General features: G+C 40.1%; 1 long non-coding RNA gene across 1 annotated transcript; it reads left to right on the top strand.

The window, feature by feature from the left end:
* The first annotated feature begins 2,217 nt into the window (after nt 1-2,217).
* On the top strand, nt 2,218-10,831 carry LOC128629690 (uncharacterized). The gene is made up of 3 exons (XR_008394056.1): nt 2,218-2,523; nt 6,799-8,332; nt 9,058-10,831. It is a non-coding gene; the product is annotated as an uncharacterized LOC128629690 (long non-coding RNA).
* The last annotated feature ends 2,833 nt before the right edge of the window (nt 10,832-13,664 follow it).

Below are 13,664 nucleotides of genomic sequence, written 5' to 3'. Positions count from 1 at the left end.
AACAATGCAACACCAAAAGAGCACCATCCCCACAGGGAAGCATTGAGCTTTGGAGTGGTTTTTCTTCAGCTGAACCTGGGCTTTAATCAGGATGGAGGGAATAATGAATAACTCCAAATATCAGTCAATTTTGGTACAAAACATTAAGGCTTCTGCTACAACACTTAAGATGAAGAGAAATTTCACCTTTCAGCATGTTAACGACCAAGCAAACCTCCAGATCAACAAACGAATGACTTCACCAAAACAAGTTCAAGCTTTTGGAATGGCCCAGTCAGAGTCCAGACCTAAATCCAATCATAAATCTGTGGGGTTTCCCGGAGAGGGCTGTGCACAGGAGATGTCCAGCCAATCTGACGGAGTTAGAATGCTTTTGCAAGGAAGAATGGCAAAATATTGCTAAATCAAGACGCTCCAAACTGATCTACTCTTATCCAAAAAGATGAAATGCTGTGATAAAATTTAAATGTGTTTAAGGGTGTGCACACTTATGCAATCAGGTTATTGTAAATAATTTATCTATTTTACATTGTACATTATTTATTTATTATAAAATGATTCTTATTGTTTTTCAGTTTAAGTAATCAATCTCAGTCGACATTATTCCCCTGTTTCTTAAGATGTTTCATAAAAACACAATTTAATGCACATAAATCCCATCAATTTATTGTGTAGTCATAGTTTTGAGATGTTTTATGCAACCCTTCAGGCATCCATTATATCCTTCACTTCACTTTATTTAGCTTTCTCCATGCTGTCTGGAATTACTGAAGACTATTTGGTCATTTGTGACATATAGGAAAATGATTCGATTATAAACATCTGTGCATGACTTGAACTTTATGCTCATTTTGTTATGGTAGTCCATCTTATGTATACATGATGAATACCTGTGATGTATTAGTCTTGGGAACATTATAACCATATGGAGAAAAAAACAACTAGCCAAAGTACATATACATAATATTTACATTTAATAGGATGTCACATGAGCAATGTTATTTCTATCGAGCAGTTCTACTGCATGGTTTTAGTAGCAAAAGTTTTGACTTTCAGTTAAATAATACTGCTAGTATATAATAGAATATGGAATATGAGACTATATGCTGATTGTTATGATAGGTCAGTCTGCTCAGTGTAATAGTATAACACACCTGATATGGAGATAAATGCTCTGCTAAATACTTCACTGGACAGATACTTAAACCCAGAGTTTACACTTTTGAGGTTTTTTGTTTGTTTGTGTGTAAGTGATTTTCAGTCAAGTCTAAAATTCACAAGTGCTCTGTCTTCTTTAATACACTTCACACAACACTTTAGCTTGTTTGCAAGTACTAATATTCAAACAGGTTCTTTTTTTTTTTTTTTTTTTTTTAGAGCAGGACACATAGATCCACCCATTTTTCCTACACAGAGTCAAGACTCACAGGGGACTCGGGGCACAAGGTGGGGGGACACCCAGGACAGGGTGCCAACCCATTGCAGGGCACAATTGCACACATTTTTTAGAGATACCAATCGGCCTACAACGCATGTCTTTGGACTGTGGGAGGAAACCAGAGTACCCGGATGAAACCCCCTGAAGCACGATGAGAACTACGATGCAGGGCAGAGGCAGGAATTGAACCTCCAAAACTGGAGGTGCAAGGCAAACATGATAACGTACGTGCAGCAATTGCCTTGGGCCCCGAGCTAGCAAGGGCCCCCAAAACGCTGCATAAACTTATAGTTAAGAAAGTTTTATTTTTACTTTTTGCAAATTAATTATGTTTTTTTCTAAAATGCCATCAGAATACTTACTTCATGAGTGGCGTATTGTGGACCGGGTGTGGTGATCCACTCGGGGCCAGAAAGTCCAGGGCCACTTTTAGGCCCCGTACACGCCTGATTATTGCTGTTAATGCTAAATAACATAAGCTGAAATTTTAAATATTGATGTTAAAACACTGAAATGAGGGCCCCATCCCTATATTTTGTCTAGGATCCGACAAATCACTAAATCTGTCCTTGTGCTAGCCACTACACCACCACATAGGACACAAGTTTTATTTTATACATTTACAAAATATATAATTTATTTAAAAAAAAAATTGTATGAGTTGCATTTTTAAGCTATAATATTTGTGATTTTATGTGAAACTATTATAAACAGGTGTCACTCAAGTGAATTAAACGATGTAGATAATGACTGAATCATACTCTATGGACCCTTAGTCTCTGTATAAGAGGATTTCACTGGGGATGAAGTAATAGATTTAAACTCTATGTAGAGCGCTCTCTCGTGGCTCCACCCACCACGCACGTTCGAACCAATCATATTATCCTCTCTGGCGTCCATGGGCGTGGCTAACCGCGTCTGTCTGTTAAAGGTAGCAGGTTGTACATGGCGAGCGGGTTACTCACTGAGGGCTGGTGATTGGTTTAATGGAAGCCGTCCCTGAACCGCATTTAATGACGGAGAACTACAGGAGTGGAGAGAAAACGCAGCACTGAGCAACTTGTAGACTTCACACCCGACTGTAGGTGGGTAGGTGAACGCGTTTGGCCTTATTTATTCGCTAAGCTGCTAGCTTGTTAGCTCTGCGGCTGTTTTCGTATAAAGTACTAACCTGAGTTAACTCGGTGGGAGTTTATTTAGCGCCGGATAAACGGTGAACTAGTTAGTTTAGTAAATCTGACGCTTCTCGGGAACTTGTAGTTTATCCGCCTCGCTGTCTGGGTGACGCAGAGAGCAACTGTTTACCGAGTGACTTTATTTTCAGTGCTTTTTGAACTGTCTCTCAGCCCTAAATAGTTCCGCGGTATTTGTGTGGAATTGGGATGAACGTCTAGTTAAAGGGTTGATGTCTCGCTGGCGCAGTGATTTGTTCTTTAGGAGTGTTTTTCTCTTGAACAGCTCTCTGTGTGGAGACTTGAGGTAGTTCTGTAGTCACAGGTGCACAAATCAGTCACACAGCTCCAGCTCCACCTGCGCCTCTCGCAGGGAAACGGTTTCTGTGCACTGGCTCCGTCCCAAATCACCTTGTATGGAATGTCTATCTCTAGTGCACTAGGTGCGGTAGAGACTCCATTCGTTCAGACCGTTTGTAGTGTACCTAGATACGCAGTCGTGCAGGATTTGGGCACAGGCCACGCTAATGAAACATCATCCATTTCAAGTCAAGTTGCTATTGTTAAACACTTCACTAAAACCTGTATGGAAACGTTGCTGTTCAGTTGTTCTATAAGCGCAATTTCAACCAAATACAGTGGAGTGTAAAAGTTTGTACCCCCTTTTGGTTTCTTTTGGACGGAAGGGTGTTAAATGTCCTAAACACTACAAAATTTGACTGTAAGTAGAAGTTAATTTTATTATCAGACTCAGATATCCATGTTAATATTTTCAATACTGATCATTAGTGTTAAATGACTTGATTTTGTGGTCAGTAAACCGATTTTGCATTGATTTTGATGTATGTTTTGGATCACTGTCCTGCTGGAAGATCCAACCACGGCACATTTTAATCTTTCTGGCAGAGGCAGTCAGGTTTTTATTTAATATCCATGTATCCTAACAATATGTCCAGGTCCTCTGGCAGAAAAACATTCCCAAAACATTAAAGATCCACCACCATATTTACCCGTCGGCATGAGGTACTTTTCCATATGGCTACCTATCTGTGTGCTTCAAAACCACCTCTGGTGTTTATTACCAAAAAGCTCTATTTTGGTTTCATCTGACCATAGAACCCGATCCCATTTGAAGTTCCAGTAGTGTCTGGCCAACTGAAGACACCTGAGTGTGTTTTTGGATGAGAGTAGAGGCTTTTTTCTTGAAACCCTTCCAACAACTTGTGGTGATGTAGGTGACTTCATATTGTAGTTTTGGAGACTTTCTGACCCCAAGACACAACTAACTCCTGCAATTCTCCAGCTGTGATCCTTGGAGATGTTTTGTCCACTCGAACCGTCCTCTTCAGTGTGTTGAGACGATATAGACACGTGTCCAATTCCAGGTTAATTCATAACATTTCCAGTTGACTGGAACTTCTTAATTATTGTCCTGATGGTGGAAATGAGCATTTTCGATGCTTGTGCTATTTTCTTATAGACACTTCCCATTTTGTGAAGCTCAACAACCTTTTGCTGCACATCACAGCTACAGTGGTGCTTGAAAGTTTGTGAACCCTTTAGAGTTTTCTATATTTCTACATAAATAACAAGATTTTCAGACAAGTCCTAAAACTACTCAAAGAGAACCCATTTAAACAAACGTGACACATGTTATACTTGGTCATTTATTTATTGCAGAAAATAATCCAATATTACGTATCTGGGAGTGGCAAAAGTATGTGAACCTTTTGCCTTCAGTATCTGATCTGACCCCCTTGTGCAGCAATAACTGCAACTAATCATTTCCAGTAACTGTTGATTAGTCCTGCACATGGGCTTGGACATCAGTTTTGGCCATTCAAACCAATAACTTTATTGTTCTTTAACCATTATTTGTTTTGGGCCATTGTCTTATTGCATGCCCCACTTTCTCTTGAGATTCAGTTTAGTTCCTGGGTTCATTCTTGCCCTGCGTTTGGGGAACTCACCACTACACTAATTATAATCTTTCAGATAGCTTGGAGATTTAGTACGTGTAGACCTTCTCAACTCAGGGTTTTCCATCCCAAGGAAAGTTTCTGATGCAGCCACTTCAGAAGTTCCTCCCAGTTTTTGTTTGTGACTTTCCTCAGAGAATGAAGAACCTGAGTCTTTTGTAGAATGCGCTGGAATGGCAACATCTGGCCGTGAAGTGTCTTACAACTCTGGTGCTACGGATGTTGCATTGTGCCCATCTCTCACCTGATCAATATGTCAGTGCACTACTTGCCCACTTCCCAATGCTACTGTGCACCATACAGGACCAGTCTTTTTCTGAACTGTTCCTGGAATAAAAGTAGGTCCAGAGCTGAAGTTCCTAGTATGCACTGGGTCACCCACCACGAGATATCTTTCCTTTGCATGTTGGTCATGGTACCATTTTTCTCAATTATTTGTATCTCAATGAGACCCTGTGTAGACCAGTTTCCTTCCACACAGCTGATTAGCGGCTGATTTGCCAGTGGTCGACTGTGGCGTCGTTCGGTAACTGAACAGCACTCTGCCTAGCTTTTTCAATGGACTCTCCAGCACTCTTTTCATCAGGGTTTTGAATGTTTGAACGGCCCTTTCAGCCAGACCACTGGAAGATGCATGGTAGGGTGCTGTGCTTGTGTTTAATTCCGTTTCTTTCCATAAACTCTTGGAATTCAGCACTGGTAAAAAAACAAAAAAAACTGCTATGGTCTGACATCACTACTTCTGGTATCCTGTGTTGGCTAAAGGTTTGTCTTAAGCACTGAATGGTAACTGTGGATGTAGACTTGATTAACAGATAAGCCTCTATCCATTTTGAGAATGCTTTTACCACGATCAAGAACATTCTACCTATCCACGGTGCACCGTAATCAATGTGAATCCTTCTCCATGGTTGCTCTGGTATCTCTCACGCATGCAGTGGCGCGTTTGCCGGAGCGTTTCTGTTTTCCTGACAGACTGCACACGATTTGACCAATGCTTCCACCTCTGCATCCAAGTGTGGCAACCACATATAGCTACGCACCAGGCCTTTCATCCTGGTAATTCCCGGATGGGTTTCGTGTAGATGTCTTAGAAGAGCCGCACGCCGCGGAGGTGGAACCACTACGCGAGTCCCCCATAAAACTAAGCTTCCCTGTATGCAGAGTTCGTCCTATTTCCTTACATATTAGGGATGTCATGATACCAAAAATCTAGTCGTTGGTAACGATACCACCAAAAGTACACATGCTCAGTACCATGGTGTGATGTTTATTTATTTTTTTAAAAACCCAGAGAACAAAAAAAAAAAAAACCTATAAAATTAAAAACTCCTGGAGGGCATCCTCCTCTGGCTGATACTGGAGAGAGAGAGAGAGAGAGAGAGAGAGAGAGAGAGAGAGATATTTTAGTTCAAACACTGTCTGACCATGACTAGTAAGTGCTAAGGTGCACTCCTGAACGCACACACACCCCTTATACTCTGAATGCAGGCATTAGTTTAAATTCACTGATACGGTGTCAGGATAAAAAGATTTATTAAAAGCATGAACATGTGAATAATTATTAGTGACATTATGCTACATTTAGCTGACAGGACACGGGCTGAATGGAGATGCATGGTGGTCCATTAGGAGGTAGTTTATAACATTGCAATGCGTTAGCGTTTAACAAATAACTGGATATCGCAAACATTACATGGAGCATAATGTTAGCTGATTTCACGGCTACAATACCAGCTGTCTCAAACATAATATAGGACCTGTCTTTCGACTGTAATCCTATGGCATTAATTTTGTGACCTAAAAATATCTCTACTTCTCCCAAGGACTCGCACTTGCTCCTTCTTTGCCTCAGTCCACTCTTTTCTATCCTACTTAGTACCTCATCCAAGTTCTGCAGATGTTCATTAGCCCCTGAGACTAGAATGCAATCCAGATAAACTGTGACGCGTGTGATGTCTTGCAGAATCCCTTCTATTGTGTGCTGGAAGATAAACCCCCCCCCCCCCCCCCCCCCCCATCTTAGAATGTTGAATGTTTGAATTTTACCAAAATGAAGCTCGTTTTACCGCATGTTTATTCCTTACATAATACATATTAAACGCAAAGCATGTAGGGGTTCTACATGCATATAGTATTTGCACAATCAATAATGTATTCGAGTAATACATTGTCGTATATAAACTTGATTTTGTGTTTGTGTCTGCAGTGTCCAAAGCCCAGGCTGACCCCCCACCCCTTCAACCTTTGCAGCAATGCTGGCAGCACTATTTCCCAAAGACAACCTCTGGATATGACGCTGAGCACGTGCACTCAACTTCTTCTTCTTTGGTTGACCATGGCGAGGCCTGTTCTGAGTGGAACCTGTCCTGTTAAACCGCTGTATGGTCTTGGCCACCGTGCTGCAGCTCAGTGTCAGGGTCTTGGTAATCTTCTTAAAGCCTAGGCCATTTTTATGTAGAGCAAGAATTCTTTTTTTCACATCCTCAGAGAGTTCTTTGCCTTGAGGTGCCATGTCGAACTTCCAGTGACCAGTATGAGGGAGTGTGAGAGTGATGACACCAAATTTTACACACCTGCTCCCCATTCACACCTGAGACCTTGTAACACTAACAAGTCACCTGACACCGGGGAGGGAAAATGGCTAATTGGGCCCGATTTGGACATTTTTACTTGGGGGTGTACTCACTTTTGTTGCCAGCGGTTTAGACATTAATGTGTGTTGAGTTATTTTGAGGGGACAGCAAATTTACACTGTTACACAAGCTGTACACTCACTACTTTACACTGTAGCAAAGTGTCATTTCTTCAGTGTTGTCACATGAAAAGATATCATCAAATATTTACAAAAATGTGAGGGGAGTTCTCACTTTATTGTGAAATACTGTACATCTTTTTATTTACTTTAATATTTATTCATTGTGTGTGTGTTTGTTTGTTTATTTATATATATATATATATATATTAGATAGATAGATAGATAGATAGAGCGAGCGAGCAACAGTGGCGTGTCTGACTCCAGATCAGAAGGTTGCGTGTTCAAATCACGTCGGGGTCATTCAATGCACAGAGCATCGGGGTCATTCAATGCACAGACGTGTAATCTTGGCTCTGTATGCCTCGCAAAAAGCAGGTTTACGCTACCTTTGCCACTGATTGCCCATCGTCTGACACGTATAATGACACAAAGGCCTCGTACAAATGGTAAATGTGTGAAGTTACCCAGAAGAAGGCTGAACCATGGTTCTATCGCATAGGCAGTTGAGTCCCTGAGTTGCGCTTCAGGTATAAGTTGTCCACGCTTCACTCTCACGCACTGGGGTGAGATCTACCATTTGATCTTGAAAATCTCCCTTAATGTCCAGGGAAGGGAAACCAGCCAGGTTATGCCTTTAAAGGGCTCGTGCCTTGTCCGCTGAAAGAGCTCTTGCCCAGATGTCAGACACTAGTCGCAACAGTCACAGCCCACCACCTGTCTCCGGGTTCCAATGCGTCTTGATCGCCACGCCGATGAACAAGTATGCCTTGCACCATGATGCGCTATAGGCTTCGAGCTGGGACCTCGTGGCGCAACGGAAGTGCGTCTGACTCCAGATCAGGAGGTTCAAATCACGTCGGGGTCATTCAATGTGCTCTTTTTCACACAGACCCATGATTTTCTGCGCAGTCTAATAAGGATGCTGTTAAATGGACTCCAATCTCTATGATGACCACCCATGTCTTTGTCAACTTCATGCTAAAAGGTAACAAAGCTTAGGTAGCAACACTCTCACCTAGTAACCATTAGTAACTTGACAACCTGCTGAATGTTTACCCTTAGTTTGCCCATTTTGCTTGCTGAACAAAACGTACTGGAAAGAGGCACCTTAGATGGTTTCACTGGACCTCTCAGAGGACCTGGAGAGTACTACAACACCCAAACAGGGACTTGAACCCTGGACCCTCAGATTAAAAGTCTGATGCTATATATATATATATATATATTTCATTACAAAAAGTGCAGTACATTTTCATGGTACGGTCAGTACTGTTTATTTCTGTAATAAAGTGAACTTAATTTTTCCACTGAGTGTTATATTTTCATTCAGTAGTAATCGGTTATTAGTAGGTGCTACCCGACTTGGTTATCGGCATCTGTAAGATCCACTGTCGATCAGCCTTTAAAATAGATTAATGTGTATGACATGATCTTCTTTAATTAATAACGAAATGCGCTTGTTGACAACTTGCTGTGGTATAAGGGGAATAAAACACTTCAGAATGTGCAGTTCTACCTTAGGGTGATAACGGTCACTCCACTTCATTGGATCGTTGACTGTTTTCCTATAACCGTATGTTCATTCCTTGCATAAATTAAACACAAAGCATGTAGGGGTTCTACATGCATGTAGTATTTGTACAATCAATAACCTATTAGAGTAATACATTGTGGTATATAAACTGAACTTTGTGTTTGATGTGTCTGCAGTGCCCAAAGCCCGTGGTGGTGGCAGTGCATGGCGTTTGTGTGGAAGCAGGTCTGTTGGGAGTGTTAAGTACCATCATCTCATACACTCACCACAACTCTGGGAAGTTCCATCCATATTGTTTGCTGTCACTTTTCCTGCAAAGCTTTAACCATCAGAGAGTTATCTTTCTATCTGCAGGAGACTGAATTACTAAGTTTTTTTTTTTTGTGGATCTGATTTCTTCTTTCGCAGGAGTGGATCTAATCACAGCCTGTGATATTCGTCTGTGCACACAGGATGCCTGGTTTCAGGTGAAGGTATGAGGAACATTAACTTGCCATACATTGCTTGCTTACATGTTTACACCAAGATCTGTAAACAAGCTATTTTTGTCCATATGATCATATATAGAGATAGTAAGTGATGAGAAGATAAGAATGGGCTGATTGTTCTGACTCGTACATGCCCCTATGAAAGAGTTGACCACAAGGGGGCACACTCTGAACAATTATTTACATTGGCAGTTTGTTGAAGATTAAATAAACCACAGTGAGCATCAGATGTCTGGTTTTAATGCAAAGTTTTATGATGAACTATTTTATGATATTACCATCTTGTCATTTATCAAAGAAGAGCTACAAAACCTGAAATTTGTTCATTTTTAGACAGAAAAATTCTGCAGTGTAGCTGTTCTAGTGGGCTTTCCCACTGGATGTTTAGTCCAACACAGAGCAGTTTGCATGAAAAGTTGGTAATGTGACCGTCGTAATGTGGACTGGGAAGTGCACTGCGGTACCGAACCCGAGACTACCTGTAGAAGGTGGTCCGAGTTCAGTTACAATGGAACTGTGAATGTGAATTGTCCCATGAATGTGAACGTAACTTATATCCGGGTCTGCACTTTTTCAGGAAGTAGAGTAACCTGTGCTGAAGGCCTGTTGTGGTGATGACATGTCATGACATGTTTTGGCCCAAATCTGCAGTGACTTTGAAAAAGTGGAAGCTCCTCTGAATATTGTGGAGTTTCTTGATTTTGCGTTAATTTCTGTGATCACAAAAAGGTGAAATTCTGGACTGACACATGGAAGATATGGAATGATAACAGAAGAATGTGACTGAAAAAGCTCAAAAGCTTGTTTTGTGTGTTAACATGAACAGTAGATGTACATATTTCTTCTGGTCCTGTGTGACTGCAGAATGTAGTGCAGTTAACACATTAAATTTCCTTGGATGCTCACTTTTAACTCGAGGAGGTCACAGTTTGCCCAGACATCTTTTTTTAAATCCGTCAATCCGTCACCCACACGTCATTCTGGGGGACGAAGAGGAGGAAGCTGGACAGATAAATTTATTTATTTATTTATCATTGCTGTGTTTCCTCAATCGAGTGCAGAAAGAAGAAAAACAACACAACTGATTTAAAATAAAAATATAGAAAACAATCTAATGTAAGGTTCTGATCCGGTTTGCTTTCAGCAGGAAGGCTGTCCTCTTTCCTGTTGCTCTTTCTCTTCTATTAGTCCATTTGTCCAGTCTGAATCGGTTTTGATTCGTTTCGAGACGATTCGGAGTCGAATAATTTTCTAGTGAGAGTCGCACACTTCCAAACGAACTAGACTGAGATGAGTATTTGATTCTCATTAGAAAGTGATTCGACTCTGAATCAACTCGAAATGAATCAGTCAAACTGATTCAGACTCTATAAAAGGACTATGAGATGTGATTAAGATATATATTCCAAAGTTTTGCTTTACAATTCCATTGTGTGTGTGTGTGTGTGTGTGTGTGTGTGTGTGTGTGTGTGTGTGTGTGTGCGTGTGCGCGCACCTGTGTTTTTCAGGAGAACGAGAAACTCGGACACAACAGTACATCCTGACCATTGGTACTGTGTACACATCAACATACACACACGAGTTTTTCCTTGCCACCGTCGCCGTTCAGTTGGGATAAATTCGCACCTTTATCTGTATACCATGTTGATATTTCTGTACAATGAGACAATGTCTATTGTAAAAAGCGCTATTGAAATAAAAAAAAAAAAAGATTGGTATAGTCATGTATCGTGATGTAACGGAGACGAGGTAGGATGCAAGCGCAGTGTGAACAGTTTTATTGAGACACACAGGCAGGTAAATCCAGAACGTGATCCAAAAACATAATCCAGTAACATGCAAGGTTCAGACAATCAGCAAACAGGCATAAACGAGGCAAGGCAGGAATCAAAGTCGTGGTCACGGGATACAGGATCGATATACCAAACATGAAACAAACAACAGCGAGGGACTGGTAGCGGAGAAACCAGCGTGAACTTAACAAACGAACCTAAACATGAAACTATGGACCGACTGTGGGTATCTATTGTAAGGACTCTAAACTAATCTACTATAACTCATTCAATATTCCGCGTCGTGTACTGGGAGGTGCACGGTATATATGCGGAGATAATTAGCATTGTAATGGCTGACGGCAATTCAGACAGACGTGAAACTACAGCCAATGACAGAACAGGGAGGAGACATGACAAACAAACAAATGCATGTGTCGAAATGTCACGATTGTCCACAAGGGAAAAGCAGGTGCTCGCGCGATCACATGCTCCACAGCACGCTGCTTAAACGGGAACTCGTGACAGGTATCTGGATTGTATCATCAGTAAAAATCCTGATCGGAGCATCAGTAATGAACACCATTAATTACATTACACCAGTAATGAGACTGAAAATTGAAACTCTACCTAAAGCAAGCTGAAAAGATGTTCAGAACTAAGATATTTGGCATAGATCAAAGGGGCTGATTAGATTTGTACTAATTTTTTGTAATGTGTATATGAAGAATAAAATACAGAATTGATATGAAAGATAAATATATTAGTTCACTATTTTACAATATTGTGTAATCTCTAGATAAAGGTGATTACTGCACTTCCCTGTTTATTGTTTTATCAAAGGCTTGACACAGTGGATCATGAAATATCGCTGCAGAGATTAAATAATGTTGGTCTATTAAATCATTTAAAAATTATTGAAGTAATCTCAGAGAGGCTATTCGGGTTAAATAAAGGCTAAATAAATAAATAAATAAATAAATAAAATGGCTCTTTCCACAGGTGATGGCTAATTCCCTGCTTTTCTTGTAATACTTGATTTAATCTCCCATCCCTTCAGTTCTCTCATCTCCGTGTAATGTACTTCTCTAATCAAATATCATTTGTTGGAATACCCCCTCTCATAAAGGGGTCTTCTACTCTCATGTTTAGTTAATCTGTCAAAGAGTTCTAGTCTGTTGTCTGCAAAAATACAACAAAATACAACAAAGATTCATTCTTCTCCCTTCCTGAATTCCTCTCTTAATATCCTTCTGGTGAATGAAAAAACTAAATCCTTTAGTCTAGGACTATTTGTGATGTACACTAATCTAACCTGTTAATATCCCATCTGTGCTAACGAGTGATAATCCCAATAATACAGAACGAAAAAAATAGAGTAAATGAGGTTGAGATCTAGACATGTATTTACAGTTCGCTAGTCTCTCTTATCCCACTCATTTTTATTTAAAACATCCTACTGAATTTGTTTTTTACTGTGTACAACAATAGTGTTTAGTTTAAAGGGTAGACGTGCATGCACCCCTTTGTCCCTTATTAACTTACAACTGCACCACACTCAAAATATCACTCAGACCCTTCATACATGACATTTAAACTTCCTTCACTTTCTGTAAATCTCTCTAATCAGGAGTAATGTGTATGTATATTTAACTAGTCTAACAAAATTTATCAACTATGAGCTTGGTTTCAATTTAATACAAATTTGTTTCCTTCACTGAGCGCCATTTGTGAAAGGCATAAAAAAGTTCTTTATAAATGTATCCATTTCATTTAAACTGTATTTGATCCTATTAAGTTGGTGTTAAGTCTACTCATGTCACTGCGGCCCACAAACATCTCTGCCATGTACTGCAAATCCCAGATCACACACCTGCATTAAATGCACAGCACAATCACAGCTACAGTATAAAGACTTTCAATTCACTACAGATTGTGCAGTATACGCTCCATTCCTCGTGTTTGTGACCATTGCACTGTATTATTTAAATATTGAGACCTGTGTGTCGTATACATTGTATTACATATCCATAGCACACCGTATATAATATATATTTGTATATTCACACGTTACTTTATTCTATTCAACAGTCTACGGTTCAGTAAAGAAACAAGTCACTCAAACTACACTGCTGCAAAGAGACTGTAACTGAACTAAACTAACAAACATGTCACTGCAGTGAGACCCACATCAGTACAACAACAGGTCACATCAGCAGCAAAAGAAACCACCACGTAACATGCAACACTGTCCGATCCAGACACGTCATCCATGCAAATCCTAATTCAACATTAACTATTCATCTTATTCTAATGTGAAGGACTCAACACATCTGTAAGAGACAGAAAATATGTTACAAAAAGTTTGAAAATAAGTGTAGACTAATATTACCATCAAATCTTACTAATTATTCATTACTGGACATAGGCACTGTTTAAAGAGGAATATACAGCAAATTAATTCATCATTGTGCAACACAGATACCTCACGCCAAAAGAACTCACACTTACACTGCTCAACTT

The sequence above is a fragment of the Ictalurus punctatus genome, unplaced genomic scaffold (assembly GCF_001660625.3).
Source record: "Ictalurus punctatus breed USDA103 unplaced genomic scaffold, Coco_2.0 Super-Scaffold_100, whole genome shotgun sequence".
NCBI lineage: Eukaryota > Metazoa > Chordata > Actinopteri > Siluriformes > Ictaluridae > Ictalurus > Ictalurus punctatus.
The sequence above is the reverse complement of the archived record's forward strand: the minus strand, read 5'-3'. Positions and strand labels throughout refer to the sequence as shown.